The following is a 21,694-nucleotide window of genomic DNA, read 5'->3' on the forward strand; positions in this document are numbered from 1 at the left end:
GAGACTTTTCTTATATGTCTTTTCTTCCAAAGGACAGCCCAGAGAGGTCTCTCTGGAGCCACAGGAATTCCCAGTTTGGGACTTGAGGTCTAGGACTCTGGGTTTCAGGACTACTAACCTGTATCCCTCTCATCTCTGAAAGGAGTCCATCTTTGAAAGGAATCCAAATTATAAAGTTTCTTGCACAAGAGATGTGCAACATTATGCTGTAGCTATGGGATTTAAAAGTGTGGGAACTGCAAATCCCACCATGAATTAGCTAGAAACTAGCCAAGTTTCTGTTCAGAAATCTGTGTTAGATATATGTCAGAGTAATCTCTTTGTTTTCTTTAAAAGTCCATGAAAACAAAAGACCATTCAGCAAGATGTTTTGACTTAATTTTTTTTTTTCATTTAAAAATGCTTTTTGAGAAAATTCCAGCAGGTGCTATCTAGAATAGTTTCTGTACTTTCCTTATATATTGATAGTATGAAAAAAACCCTCAAATTATGTATTTTTTAAGATGATGTTTGGTAAGTTTGTGAAAGAAAGTATATACTGTGGTCTCTTACCTCCTTTTAACATCTTTTTGTCAGAGGCTCAAATCTATCCCGTTAAACTTTAGGCATTCACAAAATAACTGTTGAGGTTGGAAGGCACCGCTGAAGATCATCTAGTCCAACCTCCATGCTCAAAGTATGTCCAACTAGAAAAGGTTGTTCAGGACCACGTCCAGCCAGGTTTTGAACATCTCTGAGGACAGAAACTCCACAACCTCTCTGGGCAACCTGTTCCAGTGTTTGAACACCCTCACCATAAAAAAAAAAAATAGTTTTTTAATTTCTTGTATTTAATTTTTTTCCCATTGCCTCTTCTCCTGTCACTGGGCACCACTGAGAAGAATCTGGCTGCATTTTCCCTACTCCCCCCATCAGGTATTTGTACACATTGGTAAGATCCCCCATAGCCACCTCTTCTCCAGGCTGAACAGTCTCAGCTCTCTCAGCCTCTCATCATTTGTCAGATGCTCCAGACCCTTAATCATGTTTGTAGCCCTTCTCTGGACTCAGTCCAGAAGTCCATATCTGTCTTGTACTTAAGGGTCCAGGCCTGGACCCAGCACTCCAGATGTGTCTCACCAAGCTTAAGGAGATGAGCAAGTTTTTCAAGAATAGAGAAAAAAAAATCAGATTTGAGAGGCCAAAAAACTGAGAGGCATCATAGCTGGACTACAGCCCTTGAAGCTTGACCACCAAACCAGGAGTATGTCTCCCTGAACCCATAAATCTCACTTAATCTAGCATCCTTATAAATACGTGCACTTCTCCAGATCAAGGATCACAGAAGCCTTGCAAGGTCTCCCTGTTCTGCAGCTGTGGAAACCTATCTTTTATATAGCCTTTCAACCAAGCTATGAAGAAACTCAACAGATGCAGTGCTCTGGGTTCCTCAGGCTTTTTTGCTGTTTTCTGGAAGTTCATAGAAGTTCGTATTTTCATGATGTAGACCCCAAACATTCAATGAAAAAACTTTTCGGTGAATTGCATGTTGGAGAGAGAGTACTGTGTCACAAACAGTTCTTTTAATTGCTTTTTACCTTAAAGATTCAAGTTTTTAAATCCAAAACTCACTAACAATCTCTGCTTATGGCATGAAAAGTCCTAAGGCATGAGATAGTTTTACAAGCGTAGGAGATGTTGCTAAGAGCCTGAAACCATTGTTGCCACCGGATATTTCATTCTAAATCTTTTGAATTTTGTGCATTTTAAAATCTCTGATTCTTATGAATGTATGAAACTTTATTTAAAAATATCTCTCTCAAGATTTCTCAGAAAAATCTGAAACTATGAGGCTTAAAGATTAAAAATAGTTTTAAAAATCCATTTAAAAATTATGGGGTTTGATCTAAAAATAATTTTTAATTATTTACTCTTTTAACACCATCCATTCTTATCTCACAATACTGGAATTTTAACACTCACACTAACAAAAACTTGCAATTTTTTTCACTTGAAAATTACATTTTCATTTAGTCCTCGTAGTGAACTTCTTTTTATTTCACTTCTGAAGTTAAAAGTTATAGCTGACATATATTTGGTTGATTTATTTTAAATATCTCTACAAAGTAGGTATGGCAGGAGTATATGTTAATATACTAACTATTTAATAACTAAGCAGTTATTAAAAACTAAAGTTACCAGTAACTACTATTAAATAACTAAACGCATTTAAAAAAAAAAAAAAAAGCCCTGAATAGCAGACAGAACATTCACCAGACTACATCTCATTGAATGGTACTTGAATAAAGTTTTCCTTATCTTGTTTTCTATTTTTAACTACAAATTGAAGATTAGCAGCTCAAGTATTTCTAGGATGCTGCTTCTGCAGCACAGTCCCTGAAATCCTTATGTCCCTGGCTCCACAGCAGCCCATGGAACAGGATTCCTTTGACCTGAAGTGATGTGGGAAACAATCTTCTTTTTTCCCATCCCTTAAAAAAATATCCAAAAGCTTTCCTATTACAGGGCTAGAAAAAAAAAAATAGACCTTTTGAAGTTCACGAAGAACCAACAAGTAAGATATCACTGTCTGTGATTCGGAACATGGATCTGATCCCTCCAGAGATGCAGCAAGGCTCTCACCACCTATGACAGTGCTATGATTAGGATCACTATAAGCAGCTACACACCTACATGTAAGCGTCTGTTAATGATTGCTATTAAAAGCATAGCACAAGAACAGACCAGCCATTGGACTGATCTGGATTTTTTAAGCTATGATTTTCAACAAAGTTGAAACTTCTTGATACTGTCAGCTGCTCAGTGAGAATTATTTCCTTTTAGATTTTCTGTGAACAACAAAAAAAGTGAAGCGGCTGAAAGTGAAGAGCTGGTCAGCCCTGGAGAAAAATACTAGGCACTGGAGTGCACAAGGCCAAGAATCTAAGTTAGTTTCTTTGGAATGACCACCTAGATTTAGCAAAAGGTCATTGCACCAAAAATGTTTCTGAATATTTCTGAGCTCACTGACACTGACATTTTGCTGAAAAGATGTTGTGCAGCAAATTTCACACTGAAGTTTAAAACCTAGAGAAAAGTCAGGAACTTAAAAAACAACATGGAGGGGTTATCTTTATGTTCCTTCCTTTGCCTGCAGCAGCACAGAAGATTGACAAAATAGAGCAGATTTCAGTTAAAAGTGGATCAAATTCCGGTTACATATAACTAAGCAGTATATCAGAATCAGATAGTCATGACTATCTTTTTACAGTAGAAAAAGTGACACTTGTAGAAAAAAGAAGACTAAACTGTACTTTATAGGCAAGTGGCTTATGCACTCCATCAGTTTTCTGGGAAAGTTCTTTCTTTTCAGTACACTAGGTAATTTAAATGACCGACTCAATTTCTAATGCCCTGAGGAAGAGCGGAACCTGGAGAGGATGCATATTCTCCAAAGGAGCATTTAATAAATCCATTTAACTAAGATTAAAAATGAAAAACTTCTTACAAGACACAAAAATTTAATAAAAAATATACTTTAATTAATTAATTAAAGCACTTGCACTGTCAAGTTATAAAAGAAATTAGAAAATGTAAAAGATGTAATCAAAGATCCCATATATCTGCTTTTGAAGAGGAGAAATGAAACCAGTTAAAATTCAGCTATACTACACAGAAACAAGTAATACCTACACATTGCAACATTCCCAATCTTTTCTACAAAAGATTTGCAATACACATATTTATTAATTTCTTCTTAAATTCCTATCATATCTACATTACCTCATCTTAATGCAGACACAGTGAAGACAGGATGCAAGAACACTGCATATACCAACAAGCTCCCTTTGTTTTAAATAGGGAAGCATGAAAAATAGGTACCCTGAAAGGTCACCTACTCCATTTCCCTATCACATGGCAAAACACATTATGCATCTGCCATGCATATGAAGAAGAAGTGCCCACGGTACAGTAACTGTATTAAAAATAAAGAAGGAGACACCATACCAAGAATTACAAGGAAAATTTATTATTATCTCATAATATTAACTTATTTACAAAAGCATGAGTGCCAAATTGTTATTTTTCAAAATTAGTAGTCGTAATCCACCAAAATGCTAAAAAGTAATTCCCCAAATAACTCAGTGAGAATTACATATGTGAAGGGGACATAGAACAGGCCTGTGAATACCTCTGGGTACTATATAATGTTAGACAAGAACTGTAACCTGAGGTCATGATAAAATGAATGTGTATCGGGCCAAAGGAAAAAAAAATAGTCATAGTTGTCATCACGCTGACTGGCAGCGTTTCTGACTTTCAGTAGTTTGGCTGCCTCTATCATACCCTGTCAGTATTGTTTAGGGTTGTTGGTTTTTTTTTTTTATTCTCTGCTTGCTTATTTTAATGCTGTTGTCAGAGAGCAAAGCTAGCACAGAAGTGGTCTTATTCTCTCCTTAGACTATTATAACTCTGCTGAATTCAGAGAGGATTGTTCCCAATTTACACCAGTGAGAGAGGAAGAAAGAACAAGCTAAAAAGAAACAGGCTTGATTGATTGCTGTGAAAATTGTTAAACATTTAGGCCCGACATAGAATAAAATTACTGAAGCTCAATCTCATGTCACTGAATCGTCAGAAACATGCCACTGGTTTCACTGAAGCTTATTTGCTGGTGTGCCACCAGATACAAGTTTGATGCAGTTGTTAGTGAAAGAAAAGCATCACTTACTATTTTTAATATGGTAACTGCAAATACAAGTAGATTTCAAGATATGTATGTCCATAGGAAAAGGAATTACATAGATTTTTTTTTTTATAACCCTGGCAGACTTTTCATTAACACTGTAGTGGGAAGCAGCATTTAAAGCAGTGGGTCTGACATTCCTCAAGAGAATAATTTCCTTTAAAACACTTAGGCAGCAGGAGTTTTCTTATCAGTGTCAAAGTGAGTGTAGGTACAGTTTAAAGTGACAGACTGAATCATTTCTAAACAGAGCCTTAACTTCCTTGGCTAAATGTTCCTCCCAGAACTGAACAGAACATTTATGCACTCCCTATGCCCAGGTTTTGAGACACTCATTTTTTCAAGTGGCCAAATCATCACAAATTCTGTGAAAAATTGGGAGCATGGGAACAGATGGAGAAAAAAATGAAAAACAATTAACTGGCCACAGCTTTAAGTTAGTTATAGTAATACCTGTACTCTCTCCTCACCTTTCAAAAAAATGTATGGTGGTGCAGTTACTCCAGCATTGAATGACACGCATTTTCAGAATGTAATAGCATATGTTTCCATTTACCAGGTTTGATTACTTCCAACTTATTGTAATGAGAGAGTTAGATCTGCAGCTGCTGCCCAGACGAGGAGTCTCCTGATGACGAAAAGCATCTTGTGAAAGAAGATGCTAGTCTAAGAAAGGGTGAGGAGTAAGACCATGGTTGCTTGAGGCAGGGGGCAAATGAAGGTAAAATGGTGAAAGGGATCAACCTGGACTCATGGTGCAGGAAAACATGGGATATCTGCTCTACAACTGCTGTATGAAACAACCATTATGTGACTTGTTAGAGGAGAAGAGGGTGGTCTAGGAAGCACTAATATAAGAAGAGATCAGTTTGGAGAGTGTGGTGGTGACACTGGTTTTGCCTGTGGCCCAGGGTGTTAAAGGAGAAAAGGCAGATTTACCTCTGGGATAGCACATGCTTTTGGGACACAGGAGATTGTTCTGCAAAGCCCAAGATGTTCAATCCCTCCTCCTTCTTCCAAACACCTCTCAACCTGAGCAAATGCAACTGCCCATAGGCAACATAAAGTTTGAAAAGAACCCTGTGATGCATCCCAGGCTGTGGAAAATGACATGTCAAAGACGCCTGCTGTGAGAGCTAGTAAAAAGTCGTAAAGATGGATCTTCTTCAGGATGTTTATGGATGAATGTGAACTAAAGATTAAATGCCTGTTCCTAAATGTAATTTCTTTTGCAAGGATTACTTTCCAGGGATGCAACTACTACTATTTTCCAAACCACGCTTTTGACTGGCATGACAGTGACATTTCCAAAAGCAGAGGGTCAATTACTCGATAGCTATATGTATATTTACAATAGAAAATCCAATAATTACTACATTAAACATTACAATGAAAAGCTTTTTATATGCAGTATTTGTGTGAAACAACCAAAGAGAGTATTTCCCCAAGGTAACATGTTCTGTAGCATTACAGAGCTGACTTTATAGCCCAGTACAGTATGTGAATAGTCAGTTGAGATGACAGCTGAAGGGTAAACACTTCTGGTTGAAAGCTTGTGCAATAAAATGTGACTTTTTTTTTTTTTTTTTTTAATTGGAGCAATATGTACCTTATACCTGAAATGACAGCCTTCCTCTCTCTTTTTGCCTCATCAACATCTCATTTCATACCCTGGCTGAAAGTGCTTTTGTCCTTCCTAACTTGTACTTAATTTCTGTCTCCCTTTGCTATATTTTCCCATTGAACTCGGTAAATGCATCACCTGAGATTTGGTTTATACACAAAATTCCATATAGAACATTTTATTTCCTCTATACCTACCATTATGAAAGAAGCCCCACTTTTAAAATAGAGTAAGTGCAAGGAGGTAAACATTCTGGGTATGAAAATCCCCCAGTTTAGGAAAGTTCTGAGAGCTTTCCACTACAGCTTGTTGATCAGCTGATAATAGCCTTTATCCTACTGGTCTAAAACTATCACAACCTTTAGGCCAGACTTGATGGGCATGAACAGCCAAAAAAAATACTCTGACTAAAAATATCTGCAAGTTTTGAGGAGCAGAAAAAATTAGATGTAACTTGCCACATGGGGACTTATCTTTTAGTAAAGCTAACTGGTGAAGCACAGGAGCTAAAATCCTCTACAGTCTTTCTAACTATGTGAGAATCTGCTGCTGCCGCAAAATTCCTGTGTCGCTGAAGTCTCGTTAGCCAATTATAAATGCCAATATTTTGTGCTCTCTCTTGTTTTTCTTTGAATTCTCAGCTCAGCATTGTACAAACTTGATTCAAGCTGCTATATAATCCTGTTATAAATTCATTGCCTTTTCATTTAAAGTCTTCAGTTTAATTCTTTCCTGGATGGATCTGTCAATTCATTCACACTGAGTAGCCACACAAGGGCTTTATTTCTGGCTTTTTAATGTGCCAGTCACGGATAGACATAAGATCCAACTGCAGTATCTCAAGTGAGCTTCTACAGTACAAATGTTCACACAACTGCAAGAGACAAACTTCATTTCATCTGGTGAGGCTTTGGTTGACACTAAGATTAAGAGCTTAACAAATGCAATGGTCTGCTCTGTTACCATTCAAGAGTTTCTTGCTTCACCGTGCTATGAAAGAGAAATGAAGGACTGTCTGACTGTCTAACATTTTCTCATCTCCTGAGTGTTGTATATGATTAAAAGGCAGGTGGGGTGAGGAGGTCTGGGATCAGTCATACAAAATATCCAAATCTGTACCCATGAGAACCTTGTCCTTTGGCCACCAAAGCGTCTTCATTTCAGACTGCCCCTAAAAATCATCCATTTATTCTGAACCTGATAGAAAACAGACAAAATGCTAAGTAAATGTAGCAGTAAATGAGTGCATTTGAGTATGCTGGAAACTGTTCTGCTTTTTTGTCACAATAAATCCTTGTGTCATAGATCTTTTTCTTTCTTGTTCTACAATTTAACACATGATTTTATTTGGTTTTCACCTTTTGGGAGAACTTTAATTTTTACTTTTTACCATTCAATACCTCATTTCATCTGCAAAAATAAAATCTTTGCCATTTTTTTCTTCCTCTTTGGGGAAACAGACAAAGCAGTGTGTTTTGAAGTTGCTGATAAAGCTAAAAATATCCTATAATGCTTCCAGTGAAGTGCAATAATTTAAAGGACTGGATACAACACCTTTAGTAGAAGATGAAAACAGCATCTCCATAGGAGTAAAAAAATATTTCTGGTCTTCTATACCCCTGATTATGATGGTTATTATTAAACTGTCACATCACATCAATGAGTAAACAAGTAGCTATGCCTAGATCATATTAACTATTGTGACAGCTGTAAATACTGCAGTAATGACTCTCCTGCGGGCAATAGAACAGATAAGAAAATGATTGAAGCTCCATGGGTTTACTACACATTTACAGGTGATTCTGCAACAAGTTAGACAATCTCTTAAGCAGGAACAGCCTGCTTGCCTCAGAGATATTGCAGTGTCTAAACAGCAGTCTGAGCTGTGTGCTATTGAGCTTTCACGAGTAATATAACACTTGATTTTAACACTGTTTTATAAAAAATGCAAATGAAGTAGTCAGAATGAAAGTGGTTCTTCAAAGGTGATCTGTAAAGGGAGAAGAACATCCATCTGTGTCTCTGCTTTGGTTTTGATGTATAGTTTGAGGGTTTTTTTACAGGGTGGGAGGTGGTTGCTTTGTTTAAGAAAAGGTTGCATGTCTCTCAAAATATCAGGAATACCAAATGCAGTTTTCCTCCCCTGTGTACACCCATAGAGAAAGTACAAAGACGTGTCCCTGTGCAATTAGTATTCATTCACAAGCCTTCCTAGTTCTGTGTCTTTCTGCTTGCTAGCTCAGCAAACGCCATGCAAGGAGGAAATAATGGTATGTGCCCTATATTCAAATTACTAGGGGTGATGATTTCTGAGAATGCAATTAGAAGTCACGCCCTGGACAGCCCCAAGTAGATGAGGAGAAGACAACTTTTTTATGCCTGCCAACCAATACTGCAAAAAAGAAAAGGTCAATAATATTTGAGCCTTAGAATCTTAATCAGCTAATGACGGTTCCCACTTGCTTCAAGCAAAGATCCATAAAGAACACAAAACACAAAAAATAAAATAAAATAATGTTGTGAAGCAGTGGAATGAATTTCATTTTTGAGGGGGTATTTTGTAGTTTTTTAACTGTACTTTTTGATGTGTCTTGCAAATCTACTTCTGAACTCAAAGGGATTCGTCTAAATAATTTAACAGAAACTTTAAGATTCCAGTATCACTATTTTTAAAGCTTTATATTAAACAAAATAAACACCTGAATGCATCCTTTTTTATTAAAAAACATCAGGAAGAGATTTCCTAAGCACTATGATTTGACGTATGGCTGCTGTTGAAGTCCCCTTTACTATGTTCTGCAAATTACCTAGAGGACTAGGCTATGGCTTTTTATATTCACAGTTATTTAAGGATGCATAGAAGGATATTAGTACCTACAGCAGTTCACAGAGGCATTTTGACTGAGAGATAAAGAGAACCTTTTGATTTTTCTGCGTTCAATGTCAATATATGGTACCTTATGAAGGAGTATTTATTAATGAATGCTGACTCTTGAGATCATTCTTATAAGAAGTTTAAGACTTCTGCACAATTTCATATTGCATATTATGAAAAAGGATTACAAGTAACTATTTATTCTTGAACTATGAAGGATCAGAAGTTGTAGGAGCAGACAAAGAAATGTCTGCAAGGTACTATTTTGTGGAAATAACGTGATTTCCACAGTATTGAAAGGTTTTGTGGAAGGGGCAAAAAAGAAATGTTTTACTGAAAGTATCTAAATGTTGTATTCTGACGTACCTATATTTGTATTAAATATAATATTTTCATTAATATGAAATATGCAATTATTAAAGTCCTGACTTGATCTTTGAGCTATGTAAACATGTTTTCAGCAGCGCAGTATAAAAGGCAACCTGAAGCATTTAAACTATCACGAACCAGAATATTTTGGAAGTTCAGTACAAAAAAATGTTCATTACAAAATTTAGAATTGTTTAAAAAAAAACGCACTTGAAATAATAATGAGAATATGTGTCTTACACTTTCTTGATTATCAGGTAAAACATGTATACTTTATCTCTCCATACACATACAGAGGAAGGTGGTTTACATTTTACAATAGTTTCACAATGTTACTTGACTTGGAGAAGTGACCATTTATGCAACAAAAGGCCTGTTTTCACATGCCATGCAGTAACATAAGTACCTCCTCCAGTGTTAACTGAACACTTAATACTTGCTCTACCATGCACAAATGAGTATGTACCTGAATATGCAATTTATTCTCTAATTTAAATTCTATTTTCATTGACATTCCTCAGATATTATTCCACCAGTTCATACAAACTGTCAACCTTTGCTACGTACAGACATCTTTCTCCCCTCCTCTTCTCAAACGCTGCCTACAATAGATGCACCAAGCTTGCTTCTGCAGTGCTCAATCCATCATGCTCATCCTCTTTCCTCCAGATTTCTTCTCAAGCAGCAGCAGTTCCTGCCACTCAGTTCATTTGCCTCTGCTGCTACAGCTAGGTTCAATTGAATAACTGAACTTAATTATCTATGTAAATCTTTTTCTTTTTTTTTTCCCCTCAGTTAATTAGTAAGCAATAGCATTAAATCACCTGTACTATATTCATCATTCTTACAGGAGTAATGATGTACAGTGAAGGGGAGGAGTGAAAACACTGAGGCCATGGCAAGCCTCTGAACAACTGGCCATAACCTATGTAAGAAACACAAAACAGCGGCACGATTTTTTGCCACTGCTGCCATTTAGTAATTAATCTCTACAGGTCTCATTTTGTTATTTGATAGATTTGAACATACCAGTGCAATCACATCTGGAAGTTGGAACCTCCAGGTTACCATGTTTTACCCCCACATATTTTCACTTCCATCACAATGCCCCAGCAGAATACATACAAATTAATACAGGAGAGGAACTTCACTGCTCAAGGATATGAGCAATCATGGTGCTCACTCCTAGAAGTCTGAAGCCAAGGCCAACCACAGACTAGCAGCACTCAAGAAAATTTCAGTGCTGCTGCTGCTTAGAAATCCAGTGATGGGGAGGACCATCAAGCAGTTAGATTTAGTTTAGATAAGCTGATACTAACAAAACACTGTATCTTCTCAGGTCCCTGTTCAAACATAACCTACACTGGCCTTGTAAAGTTCCTTTCTAACGTTTTCCCACAGGGTGAGATTATTTCCATTGTACATGGTATTTTGAAGCAGTATCCAATCATCCGTATTTGACACAAGCCAGAATACCTCTTTTAATTGACCGTGCAGGAGCTAGGCTAGATGACCTCAGCTGAGGATGTCTCTGTTTATGTAAAAACTTCTTGGCAGTCTATCATTCTTATTGACCGTTTCTCTAACTGAAGCCACTTCAACCCTTCCTGAGCGCGCCCATCCCTTTGGGCAGGTCTTACTCCCAGGGCAGAAGGACCCCTGGCACGCTGCTGGTGCTGCTGGTGCTGCAGAGGGAGGAGAGACACCTCGCCCACCACCGAACCCCTACCAGGAACTCACCTGGTCCTGTGCTCTGGGTGCTGGGAATGGGGAGCAAAGGTGGTACGTGGGACTGGGGCATTTCTCTGCTACCGCATGGAGAATGAGTCAAGAGTCATTAATACAAGGGCAATGGGGAGTCAGCGGTGGTATCAGGGCTGGGGGCCACAGGGTGAGGAGGGTACCAGGGAGGCCGGGGGTCCATGCGGGGCTGGGTGCTCCCCGGACATTACTGCTGTGCTAGGCCCATCCCTGGGTGGCAAACCCTCACACAGGCCCTGCATGAAGCCAGCCCAGGAGCTGCCCTGACACCCTCGCTCTGGGCACCACGGACAAGTCCTCGCAGTCTTGGGGGTGGCTGCCGTCCCTGGGGATCAGGGAACTCCTGCTGCGGGGGCCTACAGGACTGTAGGCCTCAGTGTGGGTACTGGGACCAGCCCCCGGCAGGGGCAGGGGGCTCCCATCATCTCCTGAGGCACGTGTGACTGCTCCTCGGCCGGTTCCTCTGTCCCTCCCGGCTCCTACGGGGACGTTGCGTCACTCCTGGCTCCACGGCCTGCTGCTCTGCACGCGCTGCAGCACCTCCGGGTATGTTTGTGTGCCTGGGGTGGGGGCGAAGGCCCGACATTTCCTCTCCTGAAATCCTGACACCCACGTCTCCTTCTGCCCCTGCTGTCTTCAAACTCATGAGACCTCCCACCTCCAGGATGAAAATGCACATCTGGATCCTACCCAACTGTGCCAGACTGGTTGCAATCAGGATTTGTCCTTGACTCATGGCTGTAAGAGGACATTTGTTGAAAACTTTACATGACCAGTAGGAAGACTTTGCCCCAGCATGGCTTAGGTCTCTGCCCAAGATGCAGATGGATTTCTGACTGTGAAAAAAGTGATCAGGCCCAGGACTGGTCAGTGCTAACCTGTGCTTGGGGTCGCTGTTTGCTGACAGATTACAGGGGAGAGAAGTGACCGGCAGCTGAATGGGATACAGTGTGGGGTGGTTAGAAGAGGAGCTGTCAGAGGCACTGCCAGGTTGTGGGATGCAAGGAGTGCTGTGCCAAAAGCTAGCTGCCTTGCGGGGTGCTGAGCAAGGAAAGAAGAGCTCCAAAGCTCAGATTAGCCTGAAGTGGTGACATTCATTAGAATATAGAATAAAGGTCCTTCAACAGTGTTTCTCCAGCATGTTTAAAACTGTCAGAAAGTGTATGGAAAAGCTGGACTATATTTTTCAACTGCATCAGTCAAGTGAGGGAGTAACATGAAACAATCCTGCAGCTGTGTAGATGGTAGTGCTCTTATACAAAAGCAGTGACACACCATCTCAAAATTAAGAACATACACTTTCATGCCTGAGGATTTAGATAGAAAAGCAGCACTCTGTATACATCTTTGCCTTCTGAAGAGGTGAAAGGAAGCTCATGAAGCTGACACAGCTGACACACCAGAAGTGTGTTATTGATTGTTCTCTTTTCTAGGCCAGTATTAAGAAAGAAAGGCAATATTTATGCTATCAGAAAGATAGAGAGCAAAATAATTCTGTATCATTATGGTTGGGATACTCACCTATGTACAGATGATCATCTTCTATTAAAGCATTACCAGGCTAAAGCAACAATAGTCCTGGGAAACCAGGACTCATCTACTAGGTGTCCTAGTTACTGAACTGCAAGGTAGACCATTCATACACCTCCTGAACCACATGATTTCTCCACTACAGAAGTTATGTACTACCTTCACTTGAAAAAATAAAGTTGCTCTAATGGCGTTTTCAGGGAGCCCTATCTGAATAGCTTGTGCTAGTTATGCTTTGAATGCATTCACTAGATGCTCTCAGGAGACTTAGGCTTCATTCCACCTGGTTCCTGGATTTCAACATCAGAAAAGGCATCTCATTGCTCACATCAAGGCAGTTCAGGGCAAGCAAAGAAAATTGCTAGCTTCCAGAGAATATATAAAAGGTGAAAATAACATGCCTACGAATTTTGGATACTTGCAGGGGTACAGTAAAAGGGACTTTTTTTAGATGGCTTTTTGGATGTACATGCTTAAAGCCAACCTATGTCCTGTTTAAGACACCCACATCATTATTTTGACTGTGGCTTCTCCTTTCTGAAGCCATCTATAATTCTGTGCATAAAACATTTTATTCACTGATTGTTCATTACATATACATGGAAAAATACATTCAGGAAGTGTGACTTCTGAATCTGTTTTTCATAGACCTAAGATATTATAAAGAAAGCCTTCAAATACAATGATGTAATGCCTGCTAGAAATTATTATAATACCATATAGGAAATAAGTGTAATTTACCAAGAAAATAAAATCAAGGATTTACTAAGAGTCACTTTTTTAATAAATATGGAAATTAAAAGTCTAAAATATCCTTTTGCCTTTACTATCTGACTGTACAGCTAGAGTAGAATAGCACCTTGCATAATGCAGAAGGCATAAAACTACTTACATTCCCATCAGTAAATGACAGATTTTGATGTGTGTAATTTTATATTCTATAAATATTACTTGATAAGAATAAATATTAATAAATCACAATTGAGTAACTGTGAATATATTTTTATTGATAATAAATCAATGTAAGTATTTACAATTTTTATCTTTTATCATACCATGACTGAACATTGGATTTTAGTCCTGATCTATTTATACTTCCTATGTGCAGCTCTTAACCAGAAGATAGTAGTTACTAGTGCTGCCGTCCAACTACACTTCAGTCATATTGCTTATTTCCTCCTCTGCTGCCCTGTTCAAGGGGATCAAGCCCCAGTATTTTCTGAATACAGATAGACACTACTATATGTTCATCTTGCAAAGTTGACTCTACTCTTCCTGCTAAGTAATGGATTATTCTGATTTCTGATTTAGAGGATCCTGAAGTGTAGGCTTGAAGGTTTATTGGTATATGCAGAAGATGCATCAAGGATCATGCTGAGATTTCTATGTTCTACATGAAAATAAACTTTAGGAAATGGTAGATCATCTTTACGTAGGCTTGATTTACGTAGACTGTTATGTTGTCCTGTATGCACTCTTTCTACTTTATTCACAGGTGGAATTAGTCCCCATTGCTCATGAAGATCCCATAATACAACCATATGTGATCCTGTCACAGTAAGGCCAAGATTTGATTTGATTGGATCTTTTGTAATATTTAATAGCTTAGTGCTGAAACTATAACCTCAAGTGAATTTCTAAGTTTGGTTTTAAATGCTTTTAAATTTGTCTGCAAAAGTTGTGATTGTTTCAGTTCTGCATCAGAAACTGCCATTGAAATATATGGCATACCTTCCAGCAATATCAAGTCAGCTCACTTGACTAAGCTATTCAGGTTTTCTGGATGACACTGTGTAGGTACTCTTAAACTGTATAGCTGAGCTGGGAAAAATTACTCTATTTTAAAATGGCCAAAACATAAAGATAAAACTCAAATTAACAAAGAGGTACTTTTAAATTTCTCTCAGAAATGTTACTGATACTGAATTAAAAGCTGTTTACTTTTAATTTTGTTTTTCCTCTTTCTTCATACTACCTTCTGCCTTCTGTGGTTCTTAGCATGATTCAGAGTAAGAACAGTTGCTCATTAAGTTGTAATGTATTGCTGTCTTCACTCACACACTAGTACTATCAGCTTTGAAGTGCAGAATCAGACATGGAAATTCAAACCGCTTGTTAGTCGTAACAAGTATAAACTATATCAAATCAAGATGCTAGCATACAGAAGGTAAAAGAATCAAATTACCACATTAACTTCAGCTTGGTATACACTAGGACTATAAAATGAAACAGACGTTGGCTCAAGTATTCTTACTTATAGGTAGTTACTATTTGTAACTATTCTAGATAAACATCTCTGCAATGCCCTGTTCATTCATGAGACATACTGAAGGCACAAGAACACCTCATTTGTATGACGTGATCAGTAGTTGACTCTGAAATGGACTTTGTTATACCTTGTATTGGGTTTGTGTGGCAAAGTTTTGGTAGCAGGCTGGCTACCAGGGTGGCTTCTATGAGAAGCTGCTAGAAGCTTCCCCTGTGTCCGATAGAGCCAATGCCAGCTGGCTCCAAGATGGACCCGCTGCTGGCCAAGGCCGAGCCCATCAGCAACGGCGGTAGCACCTCTGGGAGAATGTTTTTAAGAAGGGGGGGAAAAACCTGCACAACATCTGCAGCAGTCAGAAGAGAGGAGTGAGCATATGTGAGAGAAACAACCCTGCAGACCCCCAGGTCAGTGCAGAAGGAGGGGTAGGAGGTGCTCCAGGTGCCAGAGCAGAGATTCCCCTGCAGCCCGTGGGGAAGACCATGGTGAGGCAGGCTGTCCGCCTGCAGCCCAGGGAGGTCCACGGTGGAGCAGATATTCACCTGCAGCCTGGGGAGGACCCCATGCCAGAGCAGAGGGATGTGCCCAAAGGAGGCTGTCACCATGTGAGAAGCCCGCGCTGGAGCAGGCTTCTGGCAGGACCTGTGGCCCTGTGGAGAGAGGAGCCCACACTGGAGCAGGTTTTCTGGCAGGACTTGTGACCCCATGGAGGACCCATGCTGGAGCAGGCTGTCCCTGAAGGACTGCAGCCCGTGGGAGGGACCCCACACTGGAGCAGGGGAAGAGTGTGGAGAGTCCTCCCCCAAGGACAGAGTGGCAGAGACAATGTGTGACGAACTGACTGCAACCCCCATTCCCCATCCCCCTTTGCCGATTAGGGGGAGGAGGGAGAGAAAATTGGGAGTGAAGTTGAGCCCAGGAAGAAGGGAGGGGTGCAGGGAAGGTGTTTTAAGATTTAATTTTTATTTGTCATTATCCTACTCTGATTTTGATCGGTAAAAAACTGAATGCATTTTCCCCAAGCTGAGCCTGTTTTGCCCGTGACAGTTAACTGGTGAGTGATCTCTCCCTGTCCTTATCTCAACCCGTGAACCTTTTGTTATATTTTCTCTCCCCTGTCCAGCTAAGGAAGGGAGTGATAGAGTGGCTTTGGTGGGCACCTGGAGTCCAACCAGGGTCAACCCACCACATACACCTATATGGCATTATATATTTTATTTGGCTAATATATAATACATACTCCTACTTTTTATTTAGCATTTTTGTAAAGGAGTTAATATAAAATTCATATAAAACAAGAAGAAGCTATCATTGTCTAGAATGACAACATAGAGCAAGTAATTTGTATTCCTACAGTAATTGGATGTGAAACATAATGAGTCCTGAAGTTGTCTTAAGACTGTTTTAAGGTGACATAACTAAGTGTATGGTAAGTAAAAAATGTAGCTGCTGTAAAGCTACAAGTTTAGACAACTTTCTAAAATGCTGTCTCTGAACCCCTGTATCACCTCTATATTAGATTAGAGACCCTTGAATATTCCTCTGATCTTGCAGTTATAACAAGTACATTATAGTACAGTGAGTTACAGCAGGATGATAGATTGCTGCATTTATCCTGCATATTAAATTTGCTGATTATCTATGATCCAATATATTTCAGCTTTTGACCATCTGTTAGAAAAAGCTTGGAAGCTTCATTATTAGGTAATTGTTTCATAATTATTCTGAGAAGATGTCTAAGGTAAATTTTTTTCAATAAATTATATTATAATTTATTGAAGAAGTTTTTAATCTACTTGCTTTTTGCCTAATTGTTTTCAGCCAACATCTGCCATGTATGAAAAGCTAAAAAATATATATAAAGACTCATTTGCATCAAGGTTCTTCCCAGTATTCAGTAAACATAGCAAATGTCCAGTAACAGTTGGTATCCACACAGAAAAAGACACTAACCATATCGAATACCCTCTTCCAGCTGTTGATGCAGAGATTTAGCCTAGGGAGCTGTTTGCAAACGTATTTGTCTATTTTACCATCCGGTATTTACTGACTTTGGGTGCAGTCCTGCTTCTAGTCATGTGGTTCATCCAAATCAAGTCTATAGGAACTTATTCCAGAGGCATAGCTGGGATAAATTATGTTAGTCAAATGGTGAGAATTTGAGGCTCTTTAAAGAAACCTGTAGGTATGAAATACTCAAACTTAGCAGAAAGGTTCAAGTTCCTCTGAGCACTATCTTATCTGAAATTAAACAATTTTTTTCCTGCCTGTGAGACATTTGGTGTTCCTGCTCCAAAGGAAAACTTTTTATTGCTTAAAGCTTTCAGCCTTTGGCTAAACATTTGCTCTGTAAATAGAACCATTCACCATTTATTTAAAAGGAGTTTAAAATTTTCTTCTAATAAAATCTTCCTGTCAAAAAAGTCAGAAGGTAGGAAGAGAACTGCTGAAGAATATGAAGAAAGGTTGCATACTTAACCTAATTTGACTACATATATGATGTTTTAGAAACCACTTTCAGCATTCCTCTAAAACAAGCAGTGGCTTCAACTACTTAGAAAAAAAAGTAAAATGTAAAAAAGAAAAAAAATTAAAAGGGTAAGAATTATGTAAGGTTATGTGAGAACCATTTTCTTTCTAAGTATAATGGGCACCTGAGTACTTCAACATTTCTATATGCTGGAGATATTTCAGTTACAAAAGATGTAGCAAGAAGCACATGGAGGAAACAGATGAATGCTGGGGTAAAATAAGAAAGGCTAATATATTCCTGTAAGCAATATGAGATGGATATAAGTAGTTGGCTTTGGAGTGCAAACGGTAGTTATAAATAAAATATGGTATAACATGGAAGTTAAAAAGGAGTGAATTCAAAGCAATACTTCTGGTTGTTTTTCTGAAACCATCCAAGATAGTGAGCCGACACATCCATATGTGTATTGAAAGTGTTGGACAGATAGTTCACAAGAAAGGTGATAGAAAGTTGATGAATACTGGAAGGGAGACTGGAAATTAGAAATTTTATAATATGGCAGATAGAAAAGGAATACCAGTTTTTGTTGTAGAATGGGGAAATAGGAATATTTGTAGGGAATTAGTGACAGGATTTTTTCTAAACATCATTTGGCTAATGCTAATATTTTTGCTAGTCATACTGTTATGTTTAGAGACTCTTAAGAACAGAAAGAATGAATTACTATACTTCTCTGATTTTCTGTATAAAATACATTAGGCTCTACCAATCCATAACACTACTGTCAAAACCAAAAATGACTGGGAGAAAAATTCTGAGAAGTTCACAGGACAAGTTGGAGCTGGGAACTGTGCTATCTTGTGGGTGCATACATAGTTTAAGACATTGTACCCTGAATGTATCAAGGTTTGTATGGCAGGTTTAGCTCTTTTGTGCTACGGCTTGCTAAATTTGGAGACATAAGCTGTCAAAACTCTTTCCTCCATTAGAGGTGCTTATGGGCTGTAATCAAGACATAGATCTTCATCATTTCTCTGTATTAAAGAGGCTGACTCTCTTAAATAGTTTGCACAAAGGTATATTTTCCCCACAACTATGGTTCCTCTAAAGTTGCTTTTAATTCTGAAGCCTGGACATTTAGTCTGCCCCATAACACAGTGTTCCACCAATGGTATCAATATTTTTTTGGGGGGAAATCCCTGCCACCATCCTGCATCTAGTAATTCCCTGCTTCCAGCATTGCATTAGCTATCTGAACAAGAGCAAACAGCTTAGAAACTAACAGATGCAATAAACTGTGCCGAGTAGACTCTCTTAATCTGTACCAGTTCAACGTTTACTGGTTTGTTTTTCAGCCTTTTTGGTAAAGCTTTCTCCAACAGACAAATTAAATGTTTAAGCTTTCAACAGCAGTACTTCTGGTCGTCTTGACTCCTCTGGAAATGTAAGTATGCAGCCTTTATTAGATCTGAAATATACGTTGAATTAATTTCTAAAGTAAAGTTTAATCTCCTTGAAGATAAAAGAGTAATACAGATCATCTTTATTCTTATAAGGGCTTGTAACATGAAAATAATTGCACATGGGGTAGGAATTTCCCTTTACTACTCGTAAGTTACCAACTGATTCTGTCACCTTAAGGGATAAATTGTGGCCATTACCTCAGTTGCTACCAGGGTAGAACTGAACTTGTAAGTATGTTTAGTCATGTGCCATTTATGGTCATGAGCATCATAACCTCTGAGTACACGGTAATTTGTTATTTGCTAAACACATGCATTAGTATGGGCAGAATCACAAGTAAATCCCTGCTATACATCTATAAGCACCTTCAAAACAAACATCCATTTGAAGAACAAAATCCATTTGTTTGAAACTAAAGACAGGAAAGAGTCAGTCCTCAACTAGTAAATTTCCTATAGATTAAATAAATTCATTCAGGTGTCTAGCAATCTTGCAGGTTCCTACTGAGGGACTTTTATGCCAATAGAAAGGTTAGAACTAGAATTAAATTAGAATTAGGACTGTATCATTAGCTTGGACAAAAACAAGAGTATTAGATTTCAGGAGAAAACTTTCTTCATGGGTCATTAATATAACCTCAAGGCAAGGTTCATACTAGACAATGGTCTTTCTAATTGCAGAGTTTCTATACATGCCCAATTAAAACCTCTTTTCTACCACACTGACACATCTATTATTAATAAGGCATGAAGGGAATATTGCCAGTTTACCAGTGTGATAATACTCATACAAATCCTGTCCTGGTAGAAACTGAGAAGAAAAGATGTACTACTAGTTAAAGTATTGGGTTTAGGATCATATACACAGTTATTTCAAATTCAGCTGGCAAAAATTCCTTTGTCTCCAGCTCTCTTTAATAATCAATTTCATGGTATTTGTCTTTGTAACTTGGAAGTCTCATAAGGTCCCAATAATGTTTTAAGGATAAAGTATGTGCTAAGACTTTGTTTTTATTTCAGACCAGTTGGATGACTATAACTTTTTGGCCATCAAAACATACCTGGTTTTAATATGAGGAAAAAGATGGGAAGAACAAAGTATTGTATTGTTGTTTAAAGACAAAAGACTAAACATCAGATCGATTAAAAGCCAAATTCTGTGGAGCCCATAAGCATGTGCTTAAGAAAAATATTTTGAATGGAGCCCAAATGACTTTCTGACACTTGTCATGATGAGCCTGAGAACAGAACCCGGGCTTGTTCCAGTCCAGTATCTTTTCTACAGAAACACGTTTCTTATGCAGATGGAGCAAGGACTACAGTCACCTAATAATTGCTTAAATCACTGAATCTATATTAAGCCAGCTTTTGAAGTCTCTTGTATTTAGTAGTCTAAGTAAATATATAGGACATACTAAACTTAGACACTAAATAGCACCTGTTTGTTCCATCATGCACCACTCATTCCCTGCTTTCTCACTTGTGAGTAGTTTAGTCATCCCAAGCATAGTCTGACAAAAACTCCTTCATGCAAACATACATACTGTGTCTCTCATTTTAAGATAACTCCACCTTTTCATCCGTGGATTTAAAAATAACCAGCATTTATAGTTGTGAGTCACGCTGAAAACCAATGCAGCAGCTTCCCCTGCTGGCTATTGAGGAGATGAACTAACAGACATTCCTCACCTTGCCTGGTATCAGCCCTGCCGCTGCTACACAAATGCACAGAATTAAGTCAAAGAGAGCTACAGGAGGCTAGTCACATGTCAACATTTTTCACGGGGTAGCAGTTCATCAGTGAATACTGAGATGCTTAGTACCTGTCAGAAGAAAAGAAGTAACTATGCCGGTTGAAATGCTGTTTAGATCTGCTCTGAGGAATTCTATACAGATGCAGCCATTTTAATATACTGGCTATTTGCATGAACATTTTAGTCTGCCAGCACATGCCAGTGTATTTTAGCTATGTGACTATATAACAGACCTGCTTTCTTCTTTTAGGGTCAAAGACATTGTGTTAAAGCAACTAAAAATGTCTGTATGCATCTTTAAGCTTTGTTTCATCAATAAAATAATTCTAACTCCTTTTCAGATTCATTTGAAATATTAAATTATGTACTTCCTACCAAAATTAATGGGAGTCATACAACACTCTCTACTGTATAACTTGGAAAGTATCATTGTATCCGTAAATGGATAAGCTTTGACATTGCTGTCTGCAGGACAATACCCTCTCAACTATTCTGTCTTCTGTAATAAAGCATACAGCAAATCACCTGTAGGGCAAAAGATAATGGACCCAGTGGTGCAAATTGTGATGGTCAAGACTTTCTCATTTAGCTTAATGGAAAACCGCAGGACCTTAGCAGCCCACAGGAATGGCACTGTATAATATCTCACACAAGGTCAGGCCAAACATTTCAGATAGACTGGGGATTCAGCTGCTATGAAATTTTTTAAGCTTTGTGTAATCATATAATCAGCTGTTTATTCCTAGTCACTAGGCTAGTAACTGATCATAATTATTCTACAGGGTCATGCAGTGTCCACTTTAATCAGACGATTACCGGAAAGCTGTTACTATTAAATTTAATGTTTATTAGT

This window comes from Haliaeetus albicilla, chromosome 21 (assembly GCF_947461875.1).
Source record: "Haliaeetus albicilla chromosome 21, bHalAlb1.1, whole genome shotgun sequence".
Classification (NCBI taxonomy): domain Eukaryota; kingdom Metazoa; phylum Chordata; class Aves; order Accipitriformes; family Accipitridae; genus Haliaeetus; species Haliaeetus albicilla.